We start from the raw sequence: 22,759 nt of genomic DNA on the forward strand, positions 1-22,759 counted from the left end.
GGGTAATGGAAAGCTGCAGCTGTGGGTATAAGTAGGCTGCAGGAAAGTGACTTATGTGGGAGAAGTGGCGTAAAAAATTATTGAGGACATGAATGACTGGAAAAGGAGGTAGGTTGGGCATGGAGCTAGAAATGGGAGACAACAGCTGAATAACCCAAATGATATATTGTTCTTCTCTTCAACTCCTGAGATAAGAAAAGACCCTGAGGGAAGGTTCCATGGTGTTGGATTGGGTTCCCCAGTGGAAGATATATGGAAAATAGATGAGTGAATTATACCCAGTGACAAGGCATAGAAGAACTGAGCTCAGCCTCAGTCAAATTATTTTTTAATCCCTCATCATCTTCTTTGCTGTTTTCATGTTCTAATCATCACCCAGCAAAATAGAGATGTCATAGGTTCCATTTCTATAGGATATTCATATCTCAGAATAGATGGATATATTCTGCAGTGTGTCCAGTTCTGTTTCAGTTACAAATTGGTTGAAGAGATTCATGCTCCTTGCCTGTTTCACTTCCCCATTTATAAGTATTGCAGGTCTCTGGCTTCATTAGATCTATTAATCCATTCATATTCTGATTCTTAAAAAAACCTTTTTGTGGAAAGGCTTCTGGTCCCACAGTCTTCAGGTTGTGGGAATTGCTAAATTTCCCTGCAAGTATTCCTCTCTCCATTCTGAAAAATGACATGCCTAAGGAAGCTATGGTCTTTTCTTTTTTTAATTTTTAAATTTTATTTATTTAAGGCAATAGGGTTAAGTGACTAGCTCAAGGTCACACAGCTAGGCAATTATTAAGTGTCTGAGGCTGGATTTGAATTTAGGTCCTCCTGACTCCAGGGCCAGCGCTCTACACACTGTGCTACCTAGATGCCCAGCTATAGGCTTTTCAACACTTTAATTTCTTTTTCTTTTTCTCTTTTGAAATTTGGGGATCATCTTGTCTCCAAATGAATCCCTAGGAAAGTATCTGCCTACATCATTCTGGTAATATATGATTTAGGAATACAATGTTGTTGACATTGAGATAACTGCTAGTATCCTTTCTCTCACCCTGTTTTCTCATTTTAATTGTGTATTTATTTTGTATATCCATTTATATGCATATACATACATACAAATATGTGTGTATGTGTATGTATATATATATATATATATATATACATATATTTATATATAATCTCTTCTGATAGAATGTAAGCTTCATGTGGGCAGCATCTGTATTATGTATTGTGCCTGGCAGGTAGTGGGAACTTATTAAGTGTTTATTGATGGCTTGAAGGATTAAACCCTGGTGAGCTTATATGCCATCTCCATTATAAAACCTTTCCTGAATCGCTCTGCCCTTTGTCATGTCCCCGACACTGCATCCTGAATAAACAAAAATTAATATTATTTCTAGTTTCAACTTAAGTAATTTAATTGATTTTATGCTATATTAATCAAAATTGAGTCAGCTTTTCTTCTGAGTTAGTTTCAAGTTAACTTATTATCCCCAAAAATGTATATTGCCTGCTTTTGTACATTTAAAGAGGCTCTTCTCTCCCTAATAATCCCTAATAAACCCTTCTAGACACCAGGGAGCTTCTAGCTAAAGACCATAAACAAGGTCTGCAAGATAGGAATGGGTTCTATAAAATAACTAACATTTCTTAATTAATAATATGGGATTACTAGTCTCATTTGACTGCTAGTTTACTTTCTTTAAAATAACCAATCATTTTGTCTTCACTCCTATAACACTTCTTGTAACCAATTGCATTGTCCTCCCTACCTACCCAGCTCAACATTCCCTAATCTATAGTAAGTAAGGTGAACCCTACCTCAGGGTCTTTGATCATTGCAAGAGGCCAATGACACAATTTTTTGGTCACTGCTAGCCTAAAAATCAATCAGTCATGTTTAGATTATGATCTTAATTGACTTTAATTTTTAAACATAACACTCCTCTCTCCAATTATTGTGTATTTATCTTAAAGATATTTTGTAGTGAGAGTCAGTGTGGTATAGTGGGTGGAGAGACAGTCATGCCTGGGTTCAAGTTTGCTTCTGAACATGTACTGACTGTTTGACCTTAAGCAAATGATTTAACCTCAGTACTCTAGGCAACTCTCTAAGATTCTGCAAGGAGTCTCCAAAATGTTAGTGCAGTTTTAGCTTAAAACTATACTGAGATAGACTGGCTAATATGACCAGAAAGGACAATGATCAGTGTTGGAAGGGATGTGGGAAATCTGGGACACTAATACATTGTTGGTGGAGCTGTGAACTCATCCAACCTTTCTGGAGAGCAGTTTGGAATTATGCCCAGAGGGCAATAAAATTGTGCATACCCTTTGATCCAGCAATACCACTACTGGATCTATGCCCTGAAGAGATCAGGAAAAGGGTAAAAACATCACTTGTATGAAAATATTCATAGCAGCTCTGTTTGTGGTGGCAAAGAATTGGAAATTGAATGAATGTCCATCAATTGGGGAATGGATGAACAAATTGTAGAATATGTATGTTATGGAATATTATTGTTCTATTAGAAACCAGGAGGAATGGGAATTCAGAAAAACCTGGAAGGATTTATACATGAACTGGTGCTGAGTGAGATGAGCAGAACCAGAAGAACATTGTATACCCTAACAGCAACATTGATGATCAATCTTAATGGACTTGCTCATTTCATCAGTGCAACAGTCAGGGACAATTTTATGGTATCTGTGATGGAGAATACCATCTTTATTGAAAGAAAAAATTGTGAAGTATAAACAAAGACCAAAGACTATTACCTTTAATTTTAAAAAAAGTTATGTAATTTTGCTATCTCTTATATTTTATTCTTTCCTTTAGGATATGATTTTTCCTCTCAACACATTCAATTTTGATCAATGTATAGCATGGAAACAATGTAAAGACTATCAGACTTCCTTCTGTGGGGGTGGGAGGAGGGAAGTGAGTTTAGGGGAAAATTGTAAAATTCAATAAAAATAAAAAAAAATATCAATTGCTAAAAAAACTATACTGAGATTTTTGGGGACACCCTTGTGCATTTCAGAGGAATTGCTGACCCATGTCCTCACTCATTAAAGAAGTCATAGCTGGTCTCTATTGAGATCACAGATTGTTGTAACTAGCATAATATAAAAAATAAAGGCTCAAGAGTCAGAAGATTGAACTTCAAAGTTTTCCTGTATTCCTTCTTCTGTGACTTTGGACTCCTTTAGTCATAGAAACTGAATTTTAATTCCCGTCCTGCCACTTTGAATAGGAGAGTGTTGTGGTAGGACCTACACTTTACAAAAAATCACTTTAGAGATTGAATGGAGGATGGACTGGAGTGGGAAGAGACGAGGTAGGAAGACCCACTAGCAGGCAATTGCAATAATCAGGACTTGAGGTGATAAAAGTCTGAACCAGAATCAGAGTGGTGGCAGTGTCAGAGGAAAGAAAGGGGTGTATCTGAGAGATGATGAGAAGATAAAATTGATAGGCCCTATTAACAGCTTGGATATAAGGGGTGTGAGGAATAGATGTTGACTCTCAAGTTGCAAGTCTGGAAAGGACACCTTACCTACTCATGCTCTATCTACTGATCATTGGCCTCCCTTTTGAACCCAGTTCTAGGATCTTCTACTACATTATTTTCTCAATCTAGTGAGGTAAATGTATACATTTTTATCCCCATATTACAAATAAGGCATTGAGGCATAGGAGACTAGGAACTAGTGAAATATGGGTTCCTATCCTGATCCTGGGGTAGAGTTTCCATATTGGCAAAATCACAGATCATAGAGTCTTGATTTAATGTGTGAATGAAATGACTTTAGGGGGCTACAGTTTAATTTACAAACCACTGTGTAGTTTAAATGTGGATTAAAAACCACCACCACCACCACCCATCCCATCTGCCATCAAATCACAGGCATCATTACCACTTAAGTTCAGGAACTGGTAGACCACACCTCCCATGTGAGGCTGCCTTTCACAGTCTGCTGCCTTTCCTGCTTGTCACTCAAGAAAATTAACAAATTTTCTCCTTTAGAGTGATGGATTTTTCTTTGTCCTTCTGTGTTTGACTTTTGCATTAATTTTTTTATGAGTCTTACCCATCAGTTCAACCTGATTGTGCAGAAATATCTAAAGCACAGTATTATTAATGAGAGACAACTGTGAATCTTAGGATTAAATGGAACCAGAAGCCAATTTCAGTCAGGTAGCAGCTGCTAACTGATTATGCTTTCCCTCTGCAAATATCTTCCCATCCCCCCAAATTAAAAAAAAACCAGGAGTGGGTCCCTAGCAGAGCTTTGTTCGGCCTGAGTAATGGGACACGTGGAATGAAATTATCCTTGTAGAATGACAGTCAGCTAATGCCAGTTTAGCTGGCAAAGACAGGCAGCAGCAGGGATATCTACACAAGACTGATGGAGAATATCCTGTGTAGTCTCTCCCATTGAAGGTCATCTAGAATGGAATTTCTAAGTCCTAGGGTCCCTGGAGTAGGGGTAGGAGAGAAAATAAGGAAGGGAAGAAAACTGTAGTGGGGAGAGGTGGAAAGAGACACATAGAGAGACAGAGACAGACACACACAAAGAGAAAGAGAGACAGAGACAGAGATATGGAGGAAGAAAGGAGAGAGACATAGGCAAGACAGAGAGAAGCAAAGAAAGAAGAGAGAAAGAAAGGAGAAAAAAAGACAGAAAGAAAGAAGAGGGAGAAAGACATAGAGAAAGAAAAGAGAGGGTTAGAAACTGAGAGAAGCAGAGACACAGAAAAAAAGGAAGAGAGGCATAGAAAAAGACAAGAGAGAAAGAGAGGGAAAGAGATAAGAAAAAAGGAAAGAGAAGAAAAATGACAGGGAGAATGGAAAGTCATAAGAATTGATCAATATGAAGAATGCATAAAAACTTGTGAGGGCTTATATTAAACTAGAGTGAAGAAAAAATGTAAATGATACCTATAATGTAAATGATATCTATATTTTCAGTATTGGAAATGTCTTTGAAAGACTTTAGAACTCTAGAGCACCAATCCTTATTCCAAAGGACTTGATGGTAAAGTATAAGCATATTGGCAGACAGGTAATGGACAGTGGGTCTCAAAAAAAGGTATACATTTTTAGGCAAGGTCAAGGTTTATTTCAAGAGAGGGTTCTATTGGTAGAGGGAATTATTAGAAAATGAAAGGTCTATAAAGAGCAAAAAAGAGAGTCAAGGAGAAAGAAGATAAGAGAGGGAGAGGAGAAATCCCTCAGTCCTATTAGGGACAAGATGAGTCTCCATTTTTGACTCCTAATCCACACCAACATCTTTGCTTCTGTCTTATACTGCATTATAATAGTTGAAATAGGGCTTGTTGGGGAGCTGCCCCCTGCAACCTTGTTTATAGCTTCTGAAACAATGATGGAGTAGGGCTGCTGATATCCGATAGTTCAGCCTTGCTGAACAGGGCAAGTCTTCATTACTGGTTCAGCACAGTCTGGTGATTGTAATTGGGGGAGTTTCTTTATGATTGCCCTTCCTCAACCCCTCTTTTCTCCCTGCTACCCTTACTTGGTGTCACAATTAATTAGCATAGTTTCTCTTCATTCATCCAAGTCATTATTTAAAGTTAACAGAGTACCCCCTATGGTGTAACAATCTCTTATTAAATCTACCTCCTCAAATGTAACTGTCCAGGCTTATTATTCATTATTTCCCTTTACAAATTCCATGTTCCAAACTGACTTTCTTGTTTTCCTTACAAATTCCAGTTCCCATCACCATTCTTTGCACAGGTTGTTCCTCTTGCTTACTTCTGTCTTTTAGAATTGTTAATTTCTTTCAAGGCTCACCCCAAGCATCTCTTCCAACATGAGGCCTCCCGCCTCCTCCATTATTTTGCTTTTGTCTCCATTTCATATATACTTATGTTTATATATTTTCCCTAATAGAATGTATGCTCTTAGAGGGCAAGGACAATTTTTGTCTATGCATCCTTAGCACATAGCTGGCAGCTAGGTAGCTCAGTGAATAGAATACCATGTCTGGAGTCAGGAAGACTTATCTTCCTGAGTTCAGACCTCAGATACTTTCCAGTGGTGTGATCCTGGGCTTCACTTAACCTTGTTTACCTCAGTTTCCTCATCTGTAAAATGAGCTGGAGAAGAAAATGGCAAATCACTCAAATATCTTTGCCAAGAAAAATTCAAATGGGGTCATGAAATATGACTGAAATGACTGAACAATATTGGCACATAATAGGCACTTAATGAACACTTTTTGACTGATTAACCTTAAATAGTTTTTACTACTTTTTTTGAAAAGCCTGTTGTACTTATATGTCAAGGAGAGATTGTAGCCTGACCATTTGTCCTCATAGACATCTAAACATATTTTCCTAATGAAACAGAAAACATACCTAAACCCAGAAATGAGTGGGTCGCTGGTGAAAAGAAATTAACACACAAGAACCATTTGGGAAATGTGATTTTCTTGCCAGAACAATGCATCAGTTTTATCTGCCAGCAGTGAGCAATGTGGAATATTGGTCACACTATAGACAGATCAAGAGATGTATCATGAATAAAGTGCCGAGCTTGGAATCAGGAATATTAGGTCCATGCCTATGGGCATCTCTTAACCTTCTTGATTCTCAATCTGCTCATCTATAAAATGGGGCTGATAATGGCTGTCAATACCTATCTCATATGGTTAAGTGAGTCTCAAATGGTATAATATATGGAAAGCACTTTGCAAACCTCAAAGTGCTACATACATTTGTTGCTATTCAGTCATATCTCAATCTTTGTAGCCCTTTCATGATCCCATATGGAATATTCCCAGCAAGGATACTAGAATAGTTTGCCATTTTTTTCTCCAATGAATTGAGGCAAAAAAGGTTAAATGACTTGCCTAGAGTAACAGCGAATGTCTGAGAGTAGATTTGAACTCAGATCTTCCTGATTCCAGACCCAGTACTCTATCTAATGACTGGACTCTTACTCCATACATTGCCAGCTATTATTAATTTGAGGAGGGGAAGGAAAGAGGTAGTATTATGATATAATTTGAGTATTGGAGTTGGAGGCAGGAACCCCTTAGGTTAAAATCTCATTTCTGATATTTATTAGCAGGGTGATCATGGATAAATCACTTATCCTCTCTGATCCTTAGGTGACTTTGTAAAATTTATCTATTAAGTTATGGGCTGGTAGAGGGAAATTTTGCAGATCAACTGAAGTCTTAGCTAGCTCCTTGGTGAATAGCTACAGTAAGGAATCTTCAGTGATATAACAGAGAAGTTTAGGAAAAAGAGAGCAAGGATTTAAAAGAGGGTGTTGACTAGGAAAAATCAGAGGAGAGACTGTTATTTTAGAGGGGCAGCTGGAGAGAAAGCCTTGAGCCTGAACTGGGGAAAAAGGAACAAAGGGAGTGGTTAGGTGACAGGCGTGGGTAGAAGAACAGGAGCCACAGTGCTTAGTAGTAGGAGGGAAGGATATAAGCAGCATCAGTAGTGATCAAAAGCAATCCTGGACTTGAAATGGTGGGTTGAAATTAGAAGGGAAGCCCAAATGGGGAAGAATTTGTTATTCTGGAACACCTGGCCACTGATACCCATCCATGTCTTATAGATGCCCACGCTCAGGCTGCCACTGTCTACAGCTTCTCCCTTTCCTTTTCCCTCCCTTCAGCACGCTGATCTCTCCAGTTTCCTTTTCTTCCCCACCTTCTCCTTCTCTCCCTGTCTCTTTCTGTCTACCCTTATCAGTCCCACTTTTCAACTCTCCATTCTCTTTATCTTCCATCTCCCTTTCTCTCTTTCTTCTCATATTTATTATAGTTCTTGGAATTTCTTTTTTATAACTATGAACCTAATGAATTTGAACAAACCAATATTTCTTTATCCAAAAAATAAAAAATAAAGATTGTTCATAAAGCTGGGAATTTTGGTAATATACAGCTTGTATTTTAAAAAGTACATACTCAATTTAACATAGAAGTTCCAATATCGCCTTGCCTATCTGTGTCCTCCTCTGAACTTCCTGCTTACGTCTATGTGTTTTAAAAAAAAGTTTTATGGAACTCTTTTTTTTCTCTATATAGACATAATTATTATTATTGCCCCTTCCCCCCCACTAATTCTTCACAATAACCACCCTCCCTCCCTACACACACACACACACACACACACACACACACACACACACACACACACACACACAGAGTCCTTCATTATAACAAGTAAGTATAGGAATATGAACTAGACTTGTGATTTAACTGGAATAGGAAACTTCCTAGTGAGGAAATTCCTTCCACCAATGCAGGTTGACACCTTCTCTGCATGTAAGAAGAATAATGATATAGGAGAATTACTTATATCAGTGGTTTCAAACTCCTAGCCTATGATTACAGGAGTCCACAAAACTCCAAATGTAGCCAGAACCAAATTAAAAAGCAATTAGAAAGTGTTTAACAAAATAAAAATGCAATGAAGTATAGATAATGCTAATTTTTGACAAGGCAAAGGTTAAGTGACTTGTCCAACGTCACACAGCTAAGTAATTATTAAGCATCTGAAACTGCATTTGAATTCAGGTCCTCCTGACTCCAGGACTCTATCCACTATACCACCTAGCTGCTCCTTAATTTATGATTAATTTATGATTTTCTAAGTCAATACATAGACCTCAGGAATCTGTTTCTATTTTAGCAGGAGAGATTAAGTGATTTGCCCTGAGTCACATAGCCATCATGCATCATAAATGGGTCTTCTTGGATGTGGGGATGACTCCCAACTGTGATGCCTCTCATAACAAATAAGTTTAGGTAAGGAAAATAAATCAACATATCAGTCAAATTTCAAAATGTATGGAGATGGGATTCTTTGCTAGGTCGTTTGGACTAGATGGTAGCTGTGTGTGTAATTCTATAATTTTACTTCTCTGGCCATCTTTCTACCATGTACCCATACCAAGAAACTCCTGTTCAGGGTCTCAGGAATTAGAATTCTTAGTGACTGGGGAGTTCTTTGGTGCTTCCCAAATAATAGGTACTTAATAAAGGCATATAGAATCAAACTGATGGGCATATCCTAAATCCCATTTTTGGGGAAGGAACTGGAGATGCCAAATGTTTATTCAAATAGATCTGTGATTTCCCTTGATTTGAATGTGTCTTCCAAGGAAGAATGCAGATTGTGATCCATTCATCTTTATCCATTCTTATTCATAATCTCCCACAGGTTCATTTCAATAAATCCATTCATTGTGTTGTTCTTTCTCGCTTTTTCAAGATATCACAAGGAAAACAGAAGAACACTCTTACCTATCATGCCTTTCATTAATCATGTGACCAGTTTATCTTCTCTTTGGATTGTACATTTCTTTAGTAACACCTTTTGCTCCTGTTTTTCTGTAGTGTGACCATCCACAGGAGAAAAATCAAGTAGATGAAGAATATCTATTGCCAAGATTATGACATGCAGTTGGATAGATGATCTGTAGACCTGAAGTGCAAGATCTGAGACAGGCAGTGCAAATAGACTTAAGTTGAGTCCAGAATTAAATAGGAAGACAGGGAGTCATATTTAGCTTAGGAAATTTCAGAGCTCCTTTGATGACTCAGAGGTCTCCTAGAAAGAAAGGCCTAATTTTTTAAATAGCATTTCTTAAGATAAACTGTCTTCATTCCCAGTCTCCTTTGAGGAGTGGACCACTTCATCTCCTACAGACTGAGCCTGTTTGTTTTATACTCAGAGCTATTACAGCCCTCTACTCTGTCTTTGTACTGTTCCTTGTGCCATTATTTGCATTATTTTCCAATTTAGTTGTTGTTCAATCATTTCAGTTGTGTCCAAATCTTCATGACCCCATTTGGAGTTTTGATTTTCTATTTCCTTCTCTAGTTATTTTATAGATGAGGAGACTGATGCAAACAGGGATAAGTTACTTGTCCAGGTTCACTTGTCCAGCTACTAAGTGTCTGAGGCCAGATTTGAACTTGGGAAAATAAATGAGTCTTTTTGACTTTAGGTCTGATACTCTATCCACTGTACCACCTAGATGTCCCATACTTTACTTGTCTTTCTTCAACTGTTTTTGAGCCAGGTGAAAGAATTCCTAGCTCTCTCTCCCTAGAATATATCTTGTGTTTTCCCATCTCTGGGTCATGTTCTTGCTTTGTTCCTTTTATTCGGAATACTATCCCTCTCAATGATTATTTGATACCTTTCCATTCTTTAAAATCCAACTCAAATCCCACATTTCCCAGCTAACCTTTTTTGATATCTCTTACTTATTCTCAATATTCCCTACCCCACCTTCCTTAATGCTATTTTCTCCTTTATCCATAATGACTCTTGTCCAGGGGTCTTCTATATCACTTTGTTCTACAGCTGTGCAATTCAATTCATGTTCTTGTGTGTTATAGATATCAGTGCTTATGTCTTACCTCTCCACCCCCAACAGACTGTAACTTCCTCTAAGGCAAATTTACTGCCTTAACTAAACCTTGTAGTTCTCACAGTGCTGTACATAACAAGGAAATAATAAATATCTATTTAATTGAAGCAAATGGAAATAAATACAATCTGCAAGAGGATCCTTTTCCTGACATTCATCATTGAGGCAAGAAGTCTGAGAAGTGGTACTCCATTTGATAAGTCATGCCTGGTCTTAATTCTGGGAGCCATATCTTAGGATCTTGATAAGTTGAAGAATGTCTAGAGGAGGGCAACTAGGATGGTGAAGAAGAGCCTCATGCTCATAAACCATATGAAGACCCTATCAAAAACCCTCTGGGAATGTTTAACCTAGACAAGAGAAGACTCGGGGCAACAAAAGAGCTGTCTTCAAATATTTAAAGAACTAAAGGAAAGGAAACATAAATCAGAAAAGTCAACCAGCAGCTCAGCTCACATTTGCCCAGCTGAATCCCACTATTCAACTAGATGAGTTGTGGAAATGTAGTGAATAGGAAGAGAGAGTCTTCAATTGTCCTTGGGAAGAGAGATGAGACTTATGTTTTTGATCCTAGAGGATGGAACTGGGAGCAATGAATGCGAGTTATTGTAAAGGAGCACATTTCAACTTGGTATCAGGGAAGACATGTTAGTTATTAATTTACTCTAATTAGCAATTAATCTATAACCATTAGCACTGCTCCAAAGTGAATGGGCAATAGGATCCTCCTCACTAGATGCTTTTAAGCAAAGGAGGGATGGCTACTTTTCAGGTTTTCATAGAAGGAATTCTTATTCATGTATCATTGGTTGGGCTAGTTGTTTCCAAGGTTCCTCCTTCACCTGAATTTTGGAAGTCTTTGAAGTTTTTTCTCCCTTTTCCCCACATGATCCCCTCTAAGTTGTCTTTGATGTGAGTCCACCTTTGGACTACTTGGTTTGGGAGCCATTAAAGGATCTAGAGTTTTAGAACACACCGGTGACAGTCTAGTTCATCTCTTTCATCTTTATGAATGAAGAAATTGAGGGTCCAAGAAAGAGAAACACTTATTTGAGGGCACATAGACTTGGAATTAGAACCCTGCTCTTTTGAATGTAGTTTCAATACTCTTTTCTCTACTTGTGATAGCCACTTAAACTCCCTTTGCATCCACCCAATCAGAGAAAATTCTGCTCAGTGCCCTTATAGCTATATTATCTGCCTCTTACCATTTTTTTGCAATTTGTTCAGTTCTATGAAAGCTCATACCAAGACCTTGGGCATCCTGGTCCCTGGCAGGTCTTTGTGTACATCTCTCTAGAGTAGGGAGTCTTCATCCTCTCTGAGAACTAGGACATGTGGACCATACCTGGTATCCATGAGCAATGTGCAAAATGAGTGATGACCTTCACCCTTCCCATATCTGTTGGCTGATCTGATTATAGGAATGCTCTTGGAATACTGACTTGTCTAGAATTTGTTTTCTGTGGGTTCTGAGTTGAATTGAGGAAGCTTATACTCAAGAATAAGCATAAATCCCTTAGTGTCAAATCTGACTTCCTAGATGAATAATCTAGACCATTGTGGAATTCAGTCCTATTGTAGTTTCTACTATTAGTAGACATCTGAAATGGAAAATCTGAGTTTAGTCCCCTTGGGGATTTTTTACTTTCTCCCAGGGGTATCTCTCACTGTTAGAAAACTGGGTAATTAAAAGTAATGAACTGAAAATAAGATTTACTAAGAGAATCTTAGAAACTCAACTAAAAAACTGATAGAAATAATGAACAACTCCATGAAAGGATGTAAAACAAAAAATAGACCTCATACAAATCATCAACATTTTTGTATCTTACCAACAGTGTCCAGAAAGAAGAGAGAGTCCATTTAAAATAACCATGGACAGTATAAACTACTTGGAAGTCAACCTGCTAAGATAAGTATAGGATTCATATGATCACATTTATAAAGCACTTTATTCAAATAAAAATAGATCTAAATATTTTTAGAAATATTGTTTATGGGTAGGTTGAGCCAGTGTAATGAAAATGACATTACTACCTAAATTACTTTGCTTATTTAGTGCCATACCAATGAAAAAAAACCCCAAAGAATTATTTTATAGAGCTAAAAAAATGAGATTCATGGTCAAGGACATTAAGGGAGTCAATGAACAAAATTAGAAGAAAGGGGTTGAGCATTACCTGATCTCAAACTACCACAAAGCCATCATCTTCAAACAATTTGGTAATGGGTAAGAAATAGAGAGGTTGATCAGTAGAATAGATTAGCTATACAATCTACAGAAGCAAAAGAGTATGTTAATCTAATGTGTGATAAACTTAGAGATCCTAGCTATTGAGGCATGAATTCTCTCAGTACCAAAAACTGTTGGGAAAAGTGAAAAGTAGGTCAGTCTGGTAGAAACTAGGCATGGATCAATAGCTCCCACTGTATATCAGGTAAGCTTCAAATGTGAACCTGATTTAGACATGAAGAGTGATAGCATAAACAAATTAGGGGAGTATAAATGAAATTAACTACTTCTTCAGTCTCTTAATTGTTACTAGTTCTCTTTAGATCCCTTAGAACTAGGAAACAAAAATCCCATTTCTAGTCTACTGAGTTGGAAGCATGGGAATCATAGGCAAGGGACATAGGAAGTTAGGGGAGAAAGAAGTTTCAAGGCTTGGAGGATTGTGTCATAGGGAGCAACTTAGACTCCCCAGGGCTGCAGGAGTCAGGGAGAGATGAATGAAGCCAGAGGAAAAACCCACTTTCTTGGCAGTGGTAATGGGGGCTCTTTGCAAGGCTCATTCTCTTCTTTCTACATCACCACAAAAGGTCACAAGTTCCTAGATTTGGAGCTGGAAGGGACCTTGGAGGTTGTCTCTTCAAATCTCTTCATTTTCTATGTTTGTCCTTCATTCTCGAAGAAGACTGTAACATCTAGGAGGTGTTACCATGACAAGCAAGTGAATTGGATTTAAGTGAGCTAAGTCACCAGCCTCACTTTTTTCTCCAGAGCCATCTGGATCCAGTGGCCAGATATGAATCAGGATGAGTGGAGAAGCCCCTGGATGTGAGGGAATCAGGGTTAAGTAACTTGGCCAAGATCACACAGCTGGTAAGTGTCAAGTGTCTGAGCTTAGATTTGAACTCAGGTCCTCCTGACCCCAGGGCTGGTGCTTTATATCTATTGCGCCATCGTGTTGTACATATGAGCAAACAGATCCCAATGAGTGAGTGACTTGTTCAAGGCCACACAATAGGAAGTAACAGAGCTGGGATTTGGACCCAGCCCCAGCCTTGTGTCTCTTCCCTATTTTTGCTCTCAATGACAAAGGAGATTGGGCCTTAGCTAGTCTTTGGGGTGACTTGGGGCAGGAGCTCCAGCTTTCAGGTCTTTGCTGTTTTTCATCTCAATGACAGAATTTTTATCAGGGGCCAATTTTAATTTTCCTTTTGGCTAGCTGTGGGGATGCTGCCTAGAGCGTGGGCTGTGCCTCACCTCCTGCCGATGTGCTGCTCTTTGCTGGTGGCAGTAACTATGACCAGAAAATGATTCAGTTTCTCTGAAGATGTTGTTTGCTCCTTTCTGAGTCCTCTATGTTGCTGCTTTCTTCAAGATTCATTCATGATCCATTCCATTCCATTCCATTCAGTTTACAAAGGCAAAAATAATGATATGAAGACAGAAATAATGATACAAAGTCAAAAATAAATTAGTCTCTGCCTTTAATCAATCAACAAGCACTTATTAAGCACTTCCTATGAGCCAGATCCTATGCTGAGGGCCCTCTAGGAACATATGTATTCTAGGAGCTTATATTCATTCTTTTGGGGAGGGGAGGAGAAGACACAGCACAGGCACACATAAGTATAAGAAATATAGACAAGTAAACAACTTGTCCAAGGTCATACAACAACAATTAAGTGTCAGTAGAGAAATTTGAACCTAGGTCTTCCTAACTCCATTTCAGACATCCCATCCATTATACTTCGGCAGCTAGGTGTTGCAGTGGATAGAGTCCCAAACTTGGAGTCAGGAAGACTTATCTTCCTGATTTCAGATATGGCCTCAGACACTTCCTTCTCACTGTGTGATCCACCCTTATCCTTTTTTGCCTCAGGTCCCACATCTGTAAAATGAAGTGGAAAAGGAAATGTCAAACTACTCTAGTATCTTTGCCAAGAAAACCCCAAATAGGATTATGAAAAATTGTGTATGTCTGAAAATGACTGAACAACCACCCATTATACTATCTTGTTTCACATATAGTAGTGGACAAGTTCCCTATTTAAAATATATGGTGTGATATGGCAAAAGACCACTGGTTCTAGAGTCACCTTGGGTTTAAATTTCAGCTTTGATACTACCAATTTGGGCAAAACATTTCATTTCTTGGGCCTTCAGTGTCCTCATAGGTTAAGTAGCTAGCCATGAGAGCTCTTAGCTAGGACTGTGTGATTCTGTACACACACACACACACACACACACACACACACACACACACACACAAACACACACACTCTTGCAGATTTGTTCAATTTTTACTTAATAACTTTCTAAAATATTGGCCAAGCCTCCTTCTCTAGGAAATTCTATTGGCATCTAATCTTCTCCGATTCAGTTACTTTCCTTTTTTTGCCGATGATTCCTAGTACCATAATCATACGCAACTACTTCCCTGGCTCAGCAACTGTGAATGATGTCCTTTTCAAGGGTGTGCTACTTTTATTAACCTCTAGTCTGCCTCTAGTTCCTCATCTATAAACTGAGAAGGTTAAATTAACAATTTTGAAGGCCTCTTAAGCTTTTGGATGGTAGTGACAGCAAACATTTATACATTGTTGTAAGATTTTCAAAGCCCTTTACATAAAAATAATAATTTATTCAGCACTTTAAGGTTTGTAAAACATTACACACACACATATATAAATATAAAATTTGATCCCATAACAACCATTTGAAGTGCTATCCCCTTATTGTAATTAGTGAAATTAAAGTTGAGAGGCAAATTGTCTTGTTTATCATCCTACAGCTAGTATTGAAGGTCTTCTGATCTATTCCTTATCTCCACTTTCTTAGACTCCCTGGTTCCCTAATCCTTATAATCCCTAATCCCTTGAGTTGAATTCAAGTGCTAGTCACCTTTTATTGGAGGATTTTCCTGATGACGTTCCCTCCATTATTCTACCTCCTCCACCATCACTTAGTATTCACTTATTTTCATATTCCTGTACTTTTTTTGTGTCTGTCCTATAACAAATATTTCATAAATGTTTATTGGTTGGCTCTAAATTCAGCATGAATTCTACTTCATCAGGTTGCCTTGAAGATTATCTTCATCATCATCATCACCATAATTATCATCATCACCCTTATTAACATCACCAATATCACCATCATCATCATGACTACCACCATCACCAACATCACATTGATATTTATAAAGCTCCTCTACTATTGCTAGAAATAGCATAATGTAGCGAGTCAATTCTGAATCAGGAAGACCTCACTTCAAGTCTTGTCCTTGACACCTAATGTCTGTATGACCCTGGATAAGTCACTTAATATTTCAGTGCTCCTAGGCAACTCTTGAGTTTTATTCTTCACTGTAGATGCAGTTCCTTAATGGAAGTTTACTACATTGATGAAATCATTTGATCTAATTCATCAGGTCTGATACATGTAAATATAGTGCTTTAAAGCTGGCAAAGGCGTAGGCATAGAGGTACTATAGGAATTATTATAACTAGGTTATAGATAACCAACTCAAAGAGATGAAATGATTTGCTCAGTCATAAGTGACTGAATCAGGATTTGAACCCGGGTCTTCAGAATTCTGAATTTCATATTCTATTAGCTCTTCCTTGCTCCCAGCATAAGATAAAATGACATATACTCTAGAATTCTCTGAAAATTTCTTCTTCCTCTTGAGTTTTCTTAGAACCACTTATTCAAGTTGTTCCTGGGTAACTCTTACACTAATCTCATGTGTGCATATACAGCTTTCCCTCTAGGAGACCCCTAGCTCCCTTAAGGGTCAGGACTGTAGTTTTTGCCTTTATATCCTTGTCCAGGGGTGTTTAACTATATATTTTTTTCATATTATGGATTCCTTGGGCAATTTGGTGAAACTAATGAACCCTTTCTCAATAGAACATTTTTAAATGAAAAAATAAAATACCAAGGAGTACAAAGGAAACCTGAAGTTATCAAAGTATATTTTTAAAAAACTCATGGAGCCTGTGTTATGAACTCTTATCTTTATGTGTTACATATAGTAAGTGCTTAATAATTTCTTGTTGGATTGATGTAATGCCTAATAGAAATTTTCTATTTACCCAAGTTCACGCATGTGTAAGTGATATAGCTCATTTTTAAACTGAGGTCCTTTGCTTCCACAGCCAGGGAGGGCTCTTTTCCCTGCATCCTGCTGCTGCTCTAAGTGAGCGGCTCATTAGCTTTTTAATTAGGTCCTATCCCTTGGGCTTCCCTTTTTTGCCTTTCCTGTGTAAGTATGAATTCTGCCACATAGGCATTCTTTTCTCCAGCTATGTCAGAGTCACTGGGGCTCAGGTTTCAGCTCCTGATAGGTCCTTTTTTCTCCTCAGTGTTACTGAGGAGGTGGTCCCTGCTAGGGATGGAAATCGAGGCTCTTTGGCTTTGAAGAGGCACCTTTGAAGTCTGGCTTTGTAGTGGCTGCTGCTGCCTGTGCCCACAAAATAGCTTTCATTTTCTTCTTCCTGTCCACACCATTGTATGTGATGAGAGGGCTATTTCCCCATTTGGACAGAGAGGTAGTTTGACTAGTTTGCTGCCAGCTGTAAGTAATCATTTTATACTGTGGCAGGGGGCCCTTCAATTCTGAGAAAAGGGGTAGGGCATTCCAGGTGTGGAGGAATAGCATGAGCAAAAGCTGAGAGTGGGGTGGGTTTCCAGTGTAGTTCTTTCCTTCCCCTGATCCTGGTCTCCAAATAACTCTCCCTTTCTTCTTCAGTAACTCCTTTGCTTGACCACCATAGTACTATGAAAACTAGCAAGAGCTGAAATAGAGGGACTGAGTTTGAACCCTGACTTTTCCCCTTCCTATCTCTGTGACCTTGGGCAAAGTGTTAGACCTCTTTGAGCACAGTTTCCTCATCTATGAAAAGTAGGAAGGGGTTTGGAATCAAAGGTCCCTTTCAGCTTAAAAATATATAATCCAATGAAAAGTTTCTAAGTTTCTTTTGACCCTGCAGTTTAGAGGGTGTGTGTGTGTGTGTGTGTGTGTGTGTGTATCTGTGTATCTGTGTCCATTCTCTTGCCTTGATAATCACGTTCACATTTGGCCTGGATGACCCCAGGGTCTGATAATCAATTTCACAAATATTTATCAATTGACTACTGTGTGGAAAGTCCTGTGAAAGACCCAAGGGAAAATGAAACTTAGATGAATCATGGGCCAACCTTCATAGAACTTACATTCTTGTTGGGAGATAAGACACACAAACCCTAATAAGTCCTTTTAAGGGATAACACTGTTTTTATCTTTGTACAGCAGATGCATGTTGTAGGTGCTTGAAAAATGTTTGTTGAATTGATTGAATAAAACAATAAAATATTACTGAATTTGCTCTATGGTGTTATGGATTGGAGAGCAAATCAGGTGGCATTTAAATTGAGCTTTAAAGGAAGGAGGGAATGGGAATGGAGGAATGGAAGGCATTTTAGCTATAGGGACCAGCATAAGCAAAGGCATGGAAGTGGGAAAGCTATATTCTATTCACAGCTGTAGAAAGTTGTCCAATTTGTCTGGAAGTTAAGAGAATGTAAAGATAATGTTTTGTCCTTCATTTCTGAAGATCAAGACATCAGGGAGGTGATATCATGAGAAAAATGTGAATTGAATTTGAGTGAGGGGGTTTTGTGCTCACTTTGTTTTCCAGAGTCATCTGGGTACAGTGGCCAGATGACTGGAGATGGCCTTGGATTCAAGGCAAGCAGAGTTAAGGGACTTGCCCAAGATCACACAGCTAGTAACAGTCAAGTGTCTGAGGCCAGATTCAAACTCCTGTCCTCCTGACTCCAAGGTCAATGCTGCATTTACTGCACCACCTAGCCACCCTGGGAAAGTGAAAGACTGAATAAAGAAGCTATCTGAAGTTCTGGGTAGCTTTAAGTAGGCTGAGTTTAAACTCATTTCATAAGATCATTGATTTGAGATAATGAGCGACATGACTAGCTTTGTGTGGAACAGGGATCCTTAACTCAGCATTTGAGAAACCCCATGGATCCAGTGGATAGATTTCAGGGAGGGGAAAATATATACAGTGGATAGATTTCAAGATAGAGGGGAAAATATTACATCTTTTTACTTAACATCTCTTAGAAATTTAGCATTTCCTCTAGTCATTTAAAAATATTCTGAGAATGGGACCATAGATTTCATCAGATTGACAAAGATCCATAACACACATATAAATTAAGAGTAGTTAGTGTAGGAGGATTTTATTCACTTTAATACCAGGGAAATGTTTGGAGGTCTTGAGGCATTTGTCCTTTAGTTCTTAAGGTTCCTCCAACTCTGGATCCATGGACTTGGTTTGGGTTTAGTCCTGGGAGAACCTGACCTGTGAAGAAGAAAGACAGGAAACAAGCATTTATTAACTTCCCACTGTGTTCAAGGCATGGTGCTAAGTATTTTACAAATATCTTATTTTATTCTCATAACAACCTTTAGATGTAGGTGCTATTCCTTGTTTACAGTTGAGGAAATTGAGGCAGACAAAGATTAAATGACTAGTCCAGGAAGTGTCTGTGGTTGGATTTGGACTTAACACTGGGCTCTGAACTATACCACCTGTGTACCTAAAGATAGAGGCAAGACCTCTTTTTCTCAAACTTCCTGGCTCTTTATGCTCTCACTCCAGGGAGAATCACTGTACTGGCTTATTTCTAGTGTCTTCCCAAAAGAAAGTACTCAATGAATGACATAGATCAGATATAGGACAGTTATTTATTTTCTTTGCATACAAAATATATTAAAACATAGTAGTGCATTGAAAAAGACCTAAGCACATTTATAACTACTATCAAACTAAGGGACATTTTCTAAGATTGCTAAATTGTTATTCCATGCTCTCTTTGTTCCTGCATTGTTTAACAACTCCCACAAAATCCATGTCTTCTGACATACCAGGTCAGGACTTGAGGCTTGCTTTATTTTCTGTGATCATCTTCTCCAAAAAGTCTCTAGTTAAAGAATACTCCTGCTTCCAGTTAGCTCTTATTGAAGGGTACAAGAACTTCCTAATTTTTGAACTCATGAGGCTTTCTCTAAGCTTGCATTCACTCATTGATGATCCAAGATCACTATTAGATCATCTGTATCTAAGAAAGGAACATAAAACAGGAGAGACTGTCAAGAACCTAGAGGCAGACTCTGGCTTGCCTAGACAGGCAGGACATGTGCTTGCTCATGTGCTCACAACTACCATCTTGCCAGAGTGAGAAAGGATAACCCTCTCCTACCCCTCCTGAGAAGTCTCAAAGCTACACGATGTCACATGGTCTGGAGAGGGGTGGAAGAGAGAGAAAGCAGACACTGTTTTTCCTCTTTAAACTAACACCACAGGGAGGGAAGACCAAGGGAGACCAAGGGAGGAACATTTAGGGTTTGCTGCTTTATACCACAGCCAAACACAGGCTTCTCTGGAAGGGACTAGGACACAAGCTCAGGCTCTTCCCAGAATAGATGAGGGACCGACTATTTATTCTGATATATTCCCATTCTCTTCTATGATTTCAGAGTCAGGATTTGGAGCTGGAAGAAATGTTAGAGATCATATATTCTAACTCCTTAATTTTATAGTTGAATAAGGCACAGAGAATTGGTGCTGTTTACTAAAGGTCACTTGGATAGGCAGTGGTAGACTTGAGCCTGGGACCCAGAGTTCACTGCCCCCCCCCCCCCCACCAGGTCAGTCCGTGGCATAATCTTCTCTACCCTGTCCTTTGAAGCCTTCTTCTGAAGGCTTTACAACCTCTGAGTTCAGTTTCTACTGTGGCATTTTCATAGCCTTAGTACTCTGGAACCTAATCTGATCCTGGGGCTAGCCTGCTCTTAAGAACTCCTGTCTCCCTACACTCCTGCTACCTGGAGGAGGGAGCTGTCTTTGCTACTATAGTCTAGGCTATGAAAATTTTTCTTGTTCAATTGTATTCAACCTTTGTGACTCCATTGGTAAAGATGTTAGGGAGGTTTGCCATTTCCTTCTCTAGCTCATTCTACAGATAAGGAAACTAAGGAAAACAAAGTTAAGTGACTTACCCAGGGTCATACAGCTAGTAAGTATCTGAGGCTATATTTGAATTCAGGAAGAAGAGTCTTTCTGTCCCGGATCTGGCACTCCATCTTTTGTTCTACATAACTGTCCACCTCGCTTCCTGAGGCAATTTTTACTTGCCATCTATTCAAGCTGGAAACTTCTAGCCCCTTTGGCAATTTTTACTACATTATTTCGAAAGTATGTAATATCATAGTTACAGTTAGGAGTCCTAGATACAAAGTCTAGGTCTCTTACTTGTTACATAACTTGGGGACATAACTTTTTCTTTCTATAAAATGAAATCAATGCACTGCAGAGACATTTGTGTGACCCTGGGCAAGACACAACCTCTGTTTATCTCAGTTCATTACCTGTAAAATATCTACCTTCCAGGATTATTATGAAAATTTGCAAACCTTAACATATCAAGTAAATAATAATTACTACTACTACTACTACTACTACTACTACTACTACTACTACTACTACTACAATTACTTCTAAGTTCTCTACTAGCTCTCAATGTTTTGATACTTACCCTGCCCATCACCTTACCACTCTCATTATTTTTATAAAGATAAAAAGAATATTATTAAGTAAAAATCAGATGAAACTCAGTGATTGACCTAGGGAGGGAGATTGTTCATGAGCAACTGTAGATGTTTACTGAATTTCAATTTATTAAGTATTTTCTTTGTATAGACTTGTATAGAGTATAGAGTTTTGGGATGATAGAAAGGTAAGAAGGGTGCTCTGTCTTAGGGAACTCATAGGTCCCTAAGGTGACACAAATTCAGATGACTTTAGTACCCAAGAATTGAACACAAAACTGAATAAAAAGATACTGTTGGGGGCTGGATAGAGGTCATTATGGATCAAGGGTCAGGGGACAGGCTATATTAGAAGAAGAGCAAGTGAGAAACCAGAAAAATCTTGGGGAAGGTGCCATTTGAGCTAGCATCTCTTTTTGGACCTTGTTCTCTTCCTCCGTAGAATGAAACAGTAGGAACAGATTAGATGTTCTTATCTTTTTTTTTTTTTTTGGCTTGTGGGCCCCTTGGGTGACAGTCTGGTGAAACCTATGGAACCCTTCTCAGAATCCTCTCTTTAAGTGCATCAAATTAACTACCTAGAATTACAAAGGAAATCAAATATATTGAATTTTTCTAAAGCTTTAACTTAAACTTCAGTTTAAGAACCCCTGAATTAATGACCCTTCTAAATCTAAAATTTATTGTTCTGTGGTTGTTATTATTTTGTGAGGACAGGGGAACCTTTTGACTTTCTGGGTCTACAAAATTCAAAAAATGTTTCTCCATAGATTGTTGTGGTCATCGTGTATATTATCCTCCTGATTCTTCTCACTTTACATAAATTCATCCAAGGTTCCCATTTTTTATCCCCAGTGCCCTCAGGCTACTGAGGAGCTATCCATCTTTAGTTCTGGATGCACTTTGTATATACTGAGGTACAGGCTCCTCTCTCTCCCCCTGCCAAATGCATGAAATGACCATTGTTTGGTAGCAGTGCAACCCCATTTCACCCATGTACTCTTCTTCACCTTTGCAAATAGTTGTGTTCCCCTATGGAGCTTTGTAGAGACACATAGAAGCTTTTCTGTGTGTGTGGAAAGTGAGTGTGGGCGGCATCACTGGGCACCCCTTGTCTGCCTTCCCTCTTCCACCTCCAGCACACAGCTAGCTCGGGGGCTGGAGAAGTCAATGCTTGCTGAGCTGGCCTGAACACAGGGTGTCACCAGACCTAATGGGGCTCATGAGGGGCTGGTTTAGCCTGTGATTCAGTATCCCCCCCCCCCCCCGAAATCTTTCACTCCTGATTGTTCCTTTTAAAACAAAAGGATACATTGTACTTTCATTACTGTTCACTGCTCCTGGTATGCTCAAGGATGTTCCCACTCTTTCTTTCTCACATGCGCAGAGAAGAAATTCTCTGAAATCAGTGAATATGAGACGGAAAGAGCGGCTAGAGGGAAGTTTAGAGATCATTTAGGTCTATCTGATCATTTAATAGAG

General features: G+C 38.7%; 1 protein-coding gene and 1 long non-coding RNA gene across 25 annotated transcripts in view; one reads left to right on the forward strand and one right to left on the reverse strand.

Moving 5' to 3' along the window:
* CAMK2B (calcium/calmodulin dependent protein kinase II beta) overlaps positions 1-22,759 on the forward strand; it is a 285,827-nt gene that overhangs the window by 16,664 nt on the left and 246,404 nt on the right. The gene's annotated exons all lie outside the window — the stretch shown is intronic.
* Positions 18,877-22,759, reverse strand: part of LOC141504796 (uncharacterized) — a 44,687-nt gene continuing 40,804 nt past the window's right edge. For both annotated transcript variants that reach the window (XR_012473475.1, XR_012473474.1), the window contains one exon: positions 18,877-19,028. This is a non-coding gene — a long non-coding RNA (uncharacterized LOC141504796). The remainder of the gene's footprint in view (positions 19,029-22,759) is intronic.

This window comes from Macrotis lagotis, chromosome 1 (genome assembly GCF_037893015.1).
Source record: "Macrotis lagotis isolate mMagLag1 chromosome 1, bilby.v1.9.chrom.fasta, whole genome shotgun sequence".
Lineage (NCBI taxonomy): Eukaryota > Metazoa > Chordata > Mammalia > Peramelemorphia > Peramelidae > Macrotis > Macrotis lagotis.